The following is a 10,196-nucleotide window of genomic DNA, read 5'->3' on the forward strand; positions in this document are numbered from 1 at the left end:
GGTCTCTTCTCCCAAGTAACTAGCAATAGGATGAGAGGAAATGGCCTCAAGTTGCACCAGGGGAGGTTTAGATTGGACATGAGGAAAAATGTCTCTACTGAAAGAGTGGTTAAACATTGGAACAGGCTGCCCAGGGAAGTGGTTGAGTCACCATCCCTGGAAGTATTTAAAAGACGTGTAGATGTGGCGCTTAGGGACATGGTTTAAGTGGGCATGGTGGTGTTGGGTTGACGGTTGGACTCGATCTTAGAGGTCTTTTCCAGCCTTAATGATTCTATGATTCTAAATGACTGGACAACAAATCTATGAACATACACTAATAGGACTGGGAGGAGTATAAGGAGAACGGAACACAGAGGATGGCCGGGCTCACAGGCTCTCCCTGACCAGCACCTCCTGCTCTCAGGGTCAGAGACAGGACACAGGGCAAGGTGCCCGTTGATCTGACTCAACAGTGCACTTACATTGCTAATGAGAATGCAGCTTGATTAGCCAACTTTGCAATTTGCCATTAAAAGAGACAGGATAATTGAATTGAACAGAATACAGATCTAGAAATCAATATTTAATACACCTTCCATCACTGCTGTTATTCCCCAATACAAACAGCAAAGAAAATGGTATGAAGAAAAGTAATGAGGCCACTACTTTACTGATCACTAATGATGTCACTCAGTATCTAAAATTTCCAAGATTACATCTCCAGTGAATTATGGAAATATTTGTCCCAATCTTACAAGTGAATAACAAGCATGAATGTATAAAGCTATAAAAATTGCTTTGTGGTAAAAAATCAAAACCCAAAAGCAGAATCTGGTGTTTTACAAAGATCATTCTTTCTCTCTTTTAGAAGACATTACAAATAATAAAATAACTGCTTCCAGTAGCAGCCTGAAAATGATAAATCACGTGGTTTTCCTATAATTATCCCTACTGTAAAAAAACACTATCTTTTAAAACATTTTTCACTTGCACTAATTTTTTTTTTCCAAACGTGTTGTATTTTCTCCGTGTGATCTCTCTCTTCCACTGCTTGCTTTCATTCACTCACTCATTTCTATCAGTTGAAGATGCTTATGCATGCTTTCACATGTCTTATTTCCTATAAAGTTGATTCTCTATAGCACCTGATTTGTTCACTTTCATTTATTGGTCTTTTCAGCTTGATTTTTCATTTTCAACTGTTTGTGTCCAATCTTCTTCCATATTAGGGGGTGAATAGTCCTTGCGTGGAACAGAAAACTATTTAAAAGCTGCATCAAATGGAACCATCAGCCTAATCCTCCCAACTGAAACTGAGATGAGAAAGAGCAAGTACTGTCCAAGCTCAAAAAGCTTAAGTTCAACACCAGTTCTACAAGATTCTTTTGAGGAGAAAAAGGACACTGAATAAAGCAGTTTACTTTATGGCTTTCCCATTCATACACTGATTTATACCTCTAAAAAGTGCTACACAGAAGATAACTTAAGGTTTGTGAACAAAGAATCAAGTTTAACCACAGACAAATTTGCTTTACTATAAAATTTTTACGTCATCCAAATTATCCCACAACTGAGATTGGTCTAGTGTTGGTTGACAGATGGCTTTATAAATTTAGAAGCTGAAAAGTGAATCCACATAAGTGTATTATTTGGTTTTACACATAAAATTTGAATATTCATAATGTGTAATTGTAAGTGTGGTACAGTGTTTCAGATACACCTCAACAAACCATGCCCATTATCTGCTGAGAAATGGGGAAAAAGAGAAATGCTTTATACAATGGCATCAAACAACCTCAACAGATGGCCATCACTGATCAACAAACTAAAATAAACCAGAATTCTTACAAATTTGGCAAAACAAGATTTCCTTTTGTAAAAGCCTGTCTTTGTAAGTATATATAGCAAGTTTTCACAGTTAATTCTAGCTCTTGGAGTGTAACAGAAATCACAGAAGATGATTTAAAGAAAAAGTGTTGAAGACTCCTTTTAAACACAGATTTGTCTTATGCAACATTAACTTTAAAATACAACTTACTGTAGAATTATTACGAACAATTTGATAATTTAGTGTTTAGGCCTATCTCTCTGCATTGCTGTCAAGCTGAATAACTACTGATAATTTTCACCTATGTCAGATCTCTTATGAGGTGAAACAGCTTGCAAACAGACCTAGAAACAATTTACAGTTTGAGAAACTCATAATGAATACATCAAAATTCAGAATACATAGAAATTCTAAGCATACTACAATAAAAAAAAGATTATGTCAAACATGAGAAATGTGATCTAGATCTCTTAAAACGTTAATTGTTTCTTCTAAATTATAAACCAAAAAAAAAGAATATACTATACTTTTTTATAATTCATATCCAACAAACTGGATTGGCAGACACTCTCACATTTCTCGGGTATTTCTATACAAGCCATATTGACCCCTCTACACACACTTCAGACAAATACTCATTTTTCAGAGGATGAGCTGTCTGGCAGGTTGTCATTGACAGCTTAAATGCACACGAGCTTTTTTGCTTTTCCTCAAAGCTGAGTTGGGCTCTTTAGGTTAGAATAACTGAAATTGCTATGGCAGAGACAGAGAAGGAATTTGAGAAGAAAAAAGCTGCCTTGATGAAGTTCTTGATGAAAAATGTTATTGATTACACCTGTAGAGAAATTAGCTTCTGTATCACTAGGACCACATTTGGAGCTGAAATTAGAAGTGCAAGCTTAAGATCAAAAGTATACATAACCTGAAATGAAGAAAGGGATCTTTTAAATCAATAAACGCTCCATCCCAGACGAGGCAATAGCTTTCCTGATCCTGTGTAGATGACCTACATTGTTTGAAAAATCTGAGACCATCACCTTATCTTAGGAAAAGAAAAAAATGCCAGATTGAACTCATACTGGAAAAAAAGATGTTTAAACACTGAAAGACAGAAAAATAATCAAGCAGCACCTAGCCACTAAAATGGAGACTTCAGGAAATCATTTCCTTGTATTCCACAAAAATGAAAATTGATTTGTGAAAATAACGTCAGTGAAAACCCTCAGAGGTCTGGAGTGACATTTCAAAATTGCTTAGTTTTAATATGTTTCTGTAATACAAAGAAAGATAATTTTTACTTATCTCCGGACATTACGACTGTATTACATACAGTATTAGAATTCGGAAAAGATTTTAAGATTTCAGTTATCCAGAAATGAAGAAAAGCTAATTTGTATTGTGCAGCAAGGTTTTTCTTTTCCTAAACTCTGAAACATCAGCATATCTGCACAGTTAGAAATAAAATATTTACACAACAGTCAATGCTTCCCAAAGCACAGTACAAATAAAATAACTAATCAACATGTTGCCTATGCAACCATTTGTATTTCTCAAGTGCGGTAACTAAGGTAAAGGTGGTTTCAGTTGCCCAAGTTTAATCATTCCATTTGCAAGAAGTCCTTTTATAAGGATATTAATGACTTAGTGATGAAAAATTTTTGAAATGCTTTTCAGACTGGCTGAAGGCCTTGCCAGAGCTCCTGCCAGCAACTCATAGTCTACATATTTCAGTTATGTCAGTGATGTAGTAGAGTCGCATTTTAAGTTAAAACAATGTTCAAAAGCCTCTTTCGGATGTCTATGTGCTTTTTCTAAACACCACTGCTCTCCACTGGGGGAGAAAGCAGAATTACTTGCTTAAAAAAAGCTAGTGCTAAATTAGGTCTGCAGACACTGCTTTCTTCTCAGTTTATTTCAAGTACCTGCGACAGTGCTTCAACTGCTTTTCCCCTCAAGAGTTAACTCCTCACTTGTTTCACCATCTTCTTAAATTGAATCATATTCAGAATGCCTTTTGGCAAATTATTATCACTAAGTTTCCACCAAGCCCAGGAAAACTGCAAAATGGGTATCTACTACAGATAAGGATGTCAGAGACCTACTGGTAAGGCTGAAAGTGAGACATTGCTGGCTAATCAGTAACTAATTTCAATGAGTGACTCTCCCAAGTGGAAAGAAAAATAAAATGACTGCACCATCACCAGTATGAAGCACAGGTATCTGAGGCTGCCTGACCAAGAAGAGAATTAAAGAAAAAAATCTTGTCTAGCCTATACTTGAAAATCACATCTCCTTCACATGTTACTACCTGCAAAATAACTGTGCACAACTACCAACATTTCTTAGTTTAGAACTGCGTTAGTACTGAAGCACTTACTCTTTTCACGTTTTGCTTTTTTCAATGCTCAGGAGACAGGGTCTACAATTTAATTTGTCTTCACTCAGGCAGAGGATTACAAATGGTGCAATCATTAGTAGCAAAAACTGTTGAAGCACTGAACAAAAAAAACACCCAATACCATCAATGCTTAATAAAAGGAAAGGCAAGAAATTCTCTCTGCACTGATAAATACATTTAATACACAAGTACACCTAAAGTAAGAATAATTCTATACCATGCTTTCTATAGCAGCCAAGTACTTTAAGGGAAACACGGAGCAGTTAGACATATTATAACACTACTAATTCAACCTACTAATATTAGAAAACCTCAACACTTTTCAATTTAAAATCAATTAAAAAACAGGAAAAAGAATATGCTTAAATAACTGGCCACATTTACAGCATTATTCTACAGGCATCTATCAGTTCTTTTAATAGAAACATGTTTTAGGACCAAAACCTCATGCAGTAATAATTAATTAATATTTCCCTTTGATTAGTCACATTATAATATCTCAAGAAGAGATAAGACAATAAAATAGTAGCAAATGCAGATAAAAATTGACCCTTTCCCCCTTTCATTATCTTTTTCAAATTCTGGTATTGCTGACAAAATAGCATTACTATTCAAACTATAAATTGGTCCGATTAGGCAAATACTCTCCCAGTTAAAACTCAGCATCATCCAATGTCAGATGAAACATGGAAAATTAATTGAGAGCCTCCTTCTGATTTAATATACCATCTCTGTACTTGCTCTCTCTCTACAGCAAAAAAAGCAAACCAGAATGATTCCATTAATCTGAGAAGTTTAGTACCCAAGCACAACATACACTAGGAATAACAGTTTCGCTAAAGGAGTTTAAACAGAAAGAAATTAAGTCTTAAACTTTTATTATAGTGACACCTTGTGGCTACATTTGACTTATTTTGAGACCTCTCAGAATTGTTCATTTTCTTGTAATTGCTTTAATGAAGTTCTTCAAAATTTGTTGTCTAAGACAAAGTAAAAAGATGAAGCCGCAGAACAAAAATGAAAGGATGAAAAAAGTGAGAAGGATAAAACAAAAAACCGCATTGCCTGTTCAAAGATCTTTAGAGGTATTAACATTCACTTAATGTATTTGCACTTTTTTATCCCAAAACAAGCGCTATGGCTTAGAATCACAACTCTGACTGCTATCACGATTTGCAAATCTGACTTTTTTTTTTTTTTTTTTAAATGAACTGTTGTTGCTTACCCATACTTAAACTGATATCCACATGGGTTATGAAAAATACCTTACAAGCAGCTCCTTTATGATTTTTACCACTGATTTCTTGAAACACAACACAATTCAACATTGTCAGGACTATGGACTGAGTAAGGGCTATATAAGAAAGAGTTAACTTTTTAATATAATCAAGAATATGGTATTCATTTTTTCAGGTTAATGACAGGGTAAACAGTTGGCTTAATTAACAGGTACATATTAAAATACTTGGAAATAGGAAAGAAAAATATTCACTTTAAAAAATCAGTAACAAACCACACAAGGATAACAAACACAAGCATTCTCTTCTACATTGCCTACCTATTAAAGGAAGAAGCTGGAGTAACTATGAACCTGACATCTGTTCCTAATTCTGACAGGAACGTGCTTACATGACTATTTTCTGTCTCCTGTCTTCCCTCTAAAGAAGTCTTCAGCTCTACATGAAAATTGTTATATAAGTGCAAACAATGAAACTAGGACCAAAAGAAATTCTAAAAAAAATACAATACCATCTTAAAAAAGAAAAAATTACCCTGGAATCCCGCTCTCTTACTTGCTTTTTCTGCATAGGATATCGCTGTTCAATTTTTAAAGGTGGTGGAATAATGTGTTCTAGAAGTATTTAAAGCAAAAATCAAAAGTCTTTCTAAAATACAGTTATGTCAATAAAAAGCCTAGGTATTATACCTAGCATTTTCTCTTACTAAAAAAACCCCTCAAAATACAGCAACACCCTCTTCACCTGTTATACTAAGCTTCGATGCCTAAGAAATAATCTTCCTTGTACAAATTAGCTTGTATATCTAAATCAGGGATTACATCCTCCAAATCACAAATAAATCATCTTCTGTGTGTGAGAAAGCATAAACAATCTTCTCATCTCCTTTTCATTACAGAATTTCAGAGTCTTTGGTCACTGCCCTTCCATCTTCCGTCTATTAATCTAGACAAAGGTTATGGCTGGCAAACTGGAGCATACAAGTAAGTAACAGGAAGAAGAAAAGAGTGTAAATAATCTTATCGCATTACTTACTTGATTCTGCCAAATCAGCTTGGATGGCTTGGTACATACTTTGCCAAGCACAAATTATCTTTCATGGGAAGCACAGTAATGCCCGTAACTCTAACACTGTTGTGAATATTCCACAATGCTCCATATATCAAAAAAATCAAAGTCATGATCGAGACTATGACACACATAATACAGTAAATTACTTGTTAAGAAGACTGAACTGGTCTTAATTCATTGTGGTATAAATGACATTTTATTTAACAACTAACTGCCAGACGTTGCCTTTTTTTCATCAAGCTAGTGTGAAAGAGGCATTGATTGTAGATTTGAAAATGCGTAGGTTCACTTAGAAGTGAAAGGTTTTCAAAAAACAAACAAAAAAACAACCTGCACACGTGCAAATAGAAGACACACTCCATCTATTTTTAAGCCCATGGAAATGTTTGAATAGCTTCTTAAAACTCAGGTGAACATGTTATCTCAGCCTTTGACAGCTCTCAGCTTGCATAACTAATATTTATGTGAAACGTAACTCAAAAAGGCAACTAACCTTGCCTAATGTTACAGGGCTCATATTCTCTTTATAATCTATGTTTGAACAATTGCTCTAGTGTATCAGACACAAACAGGCTGCCCTTCAACAACGTGGACAGAATCTGGCATGTTCTACTCCCTCGCTTTGAAAAAAGGTGTGTAAATAAAAACCACAGCCATTAACCCTAGTCTCCAGTTCTCTATTACTACTCAAGAAGTCATCTTATACAGTGATGCCATAAAGCACTTTGAGCTAAAATCAATGTTTTTAAAATAAAAAAAAACCAAAACACCACCTATCTCAAATCTATACTGGTAAGAAACTGCACTGTGAAAAGATACTTAGTCCAGCATCTTCTACTGACAATGCATACAAACCTTTTAAAAAATTGCTGCATCGTTCCCTAAGTAGTTGCTTGCAAAGAAATTATTATCCGCATTGCTAAGACAAAAGGGGAATAAATGTTAAAACTAATGGCAAGAAGACAGAGCAAAGCATGATACTTGCAATGCATGCCTCAGTACTTTTGTCCATGAACAGGAAAATTTTGGCACTGGGACTTGTCACACTGACTCAAGAGTACACAGCAGAAGCAGTGTTGAACAATATGAAACTAGTACATATTACTAGTAAAGAATGTACTGATTAACCTAGTGCTAATAAAAGTGACTGATTTGCTGAGTTGCATTACAGTCTTCCTTTAAAAATGGGGCTGGCATTTACCTCTTCAAATGAAATAAATGGGGTTTTTTTTCATTATCTGTTGATAATCTGATAACAATTTATTTCTAAACAGAGCATATAAAACACTTAAAACATATCTGTCCTTTGATAAACATGCATAACTTATCTGTAAAAACAGAATATTAAATATTAAAAGAATACATTCTGACATAATCTCGTATTAGCTCATATTTTAAATCTGTGCTCACAACACTGGAGATCATCTCTTTCTTAGATGACAAAACTGCTACGTATTTTAGGATTTCTGTTTTGTGTATGTTAGTATCCTAGAGATAACTAGTTTAACTCATTTAAGTAAACAAAACTGTTTTAAATACATAATGACAAAAACCTGAAATTAGAGACAGAAAAAAGAATGTGGTCCTCCTTGCTTACCTCTTTCTATACAGAATATTCATTAAAAGCCAGATAAATAAAAGCCAGATAAATCATGATGGAAGCAACTAATATGTATGTGCATATAGCCTCCCCCACTCAAAGCCTCTCTTCTGGAGGTCAACTAGTCCAAACCCCTGATTAAAGCAGAGCCAACCTTCAAGTTGGACCTATTTATATTAATACAAATAAATAAACACGAAGTTCTTAAAGTGGAACTGCTCAAAAAATTGTCAGCAATTTTACATTTAAAATAGCCTTTTCTTCTTATTTACAGGAAAAAATACATAAAAAGAACAGTAAATTATAGTCACAGTACTTTTACTTTTGACTAGCAAATGCACTCTTAATATAACATAGACTTAATTCACTGATGTAAAGAGAGATTACAGAACAGCCTTATCTAAACTACCCTGAATTGTCATGTTGACTCACAACTGAGAACTCTCATTGCCTTAAGGTTATTGTTCCTTAATAATAAGTACACATAAACTTATGCTGCTACATGACTTTCTCTTCAGCTCTTCCACTTGCTCTTCAAAGTAGCTGCACCTCCAGGGAATTCCCCACCAATTTGTGGATATGATAATGAGAGATTTATAGAAAATAACAGGTTTACTGGGGATCATGGAGCAGAATAGGAAAAAATGAGAGGCATGAGGACTATGTGATAAGGAAATCTGTGCTGTAGTTACCCACACAACTGTATACTTCAAATATCTGCTAAAATAAAACTGCAAGAGGGAGGTTTCCAGGTGTGCTTGCACATGCATTTAAGTAGATAATATATAGCTATGCATACAAAAACACCACATGATATGAACTCTCTCCTGATAATCTACTCCTCCAATAGAGGGCAAGTCACTTTCAGAGGATTAAGAGATCATCGGACAGCTAGAATATACAAGAGGTCCTTTTGTGCCAAAAAATGAGTGAGGTACCACCTAAAACTCTGGAATTATGTTCTCCCCTCCACTCTTCCCTCTCTGCACTTTCAGGCAAGGCTACAAAGAGCCTTCACCAAAACAGAACAATGATGCTCTCAAAACATAGCACACACACAGAGAGAGGTGAAGACAGCTGGGGCGGAGGGGTGGAGAATGACAAACAGATGAACTGATGTTGAAATAGAAAAATCACTTTTGGACAAGTCTTTGGATGAGGCCAAAGAATGGCTGCCCTTCTGAAAGAAGGTGAAGGAAAGTCCCACCGTAACACCCTAGATCTCTTCAAATCTCCTTCATAACATGATGGAAGCAAAAAAGCTGTGCTTGCTAACAATCCATCCACTTTGCACCAAGTTAAGGTCACACACACACAAAAATATCCCCAGGAAGTGTAAAACACCTCTAAACTCCAGAGGCATTTCATCATTGCTAGATGATTTATCACAGACACCTTTAAGCAAAAATTTATCAGATACACACACAAACTAAGGGACAGAGCCAACCATTTCAGAAAGAGAAAACAGTAAAATCAGAATCATAAAACGTACAGAGAAAAGGTGAGAATGCATTTGTTTGTAGCAGGAAAAATAAATTTCAAGTCAGTTACATTCAGTATGAACTTATTAAAAGCACAGGGAGGCTGAGAAAGAGTTCTCCGAGGAGAGACACACAAGTGACCCACCAGGCTCTTTCTCCATAGACTACAACTGTTTGCCAGCAATCCCATGTTGCAGAGCAGTAAAGATCACAGAAAGAGGTCATTCTTTGGGGAAAAGAAAGCACTTCCCCGCCTTGGGGATTCCAAGAGTTGCTGTGCTGATTAAAAAGTTTGTGTCTACAGAATAATTATTACAATACAGGGCATTTCCTCTTTGGTTCTATGACCCAGAACCTAATGATGACAACATCTTTGGAATCTACAGACTGTGGCCTCTCTATCAATGAGCTCGACAGAGTTTTTGGGTAAGACAGCTTCACTGTGAGCATAAGCTTTTTCCAGAATTCCCAGTCCCTTCAGTAGAAAACATCATCACCTTAATAATGATTAAACCCACCTAGCTGCTTTGGTTTACAGAAAGCATTGCTCAAACCTCCTTAGTCCTAACTCTCCCCTTTGTCTCTTTCACAACTGTTT

At 35.5% G+C, this 10,196-nt stretch overlaps 1 protein-coding gene across 1 annotated transcript in view; it reads right to left on the bottom strand.

Moving 5' to 3' along the window:
- Positions 1-10,196, bottom strand: part of BTBD9 (BTB (POZ) domain containing 9) — a 131,598-nt gene that overhangs the window by 105,398 nt on the left and 16,004 nt on the right. The gene's annotated exons all lie outside the window — the stretch shown is intronic.

The sequence above is a fragment of the Pygoscelis adeliae genome, unplaced genomic scaffold, assembly GCF_000699105.1.
Source record: "Pygoscelis adeliae isolate BGI_AS28 unplaced genomic scaffold, ASM69910v1 Scaffold218, whole genome shotgun sequence".
Classification (NCBI taxonomy): Eukaryota; Metazoa; Chordata; class Aves; order Sphenisciformes; family Spheniscidae; genus Pygoscelis; species Pygoscelis adeliae.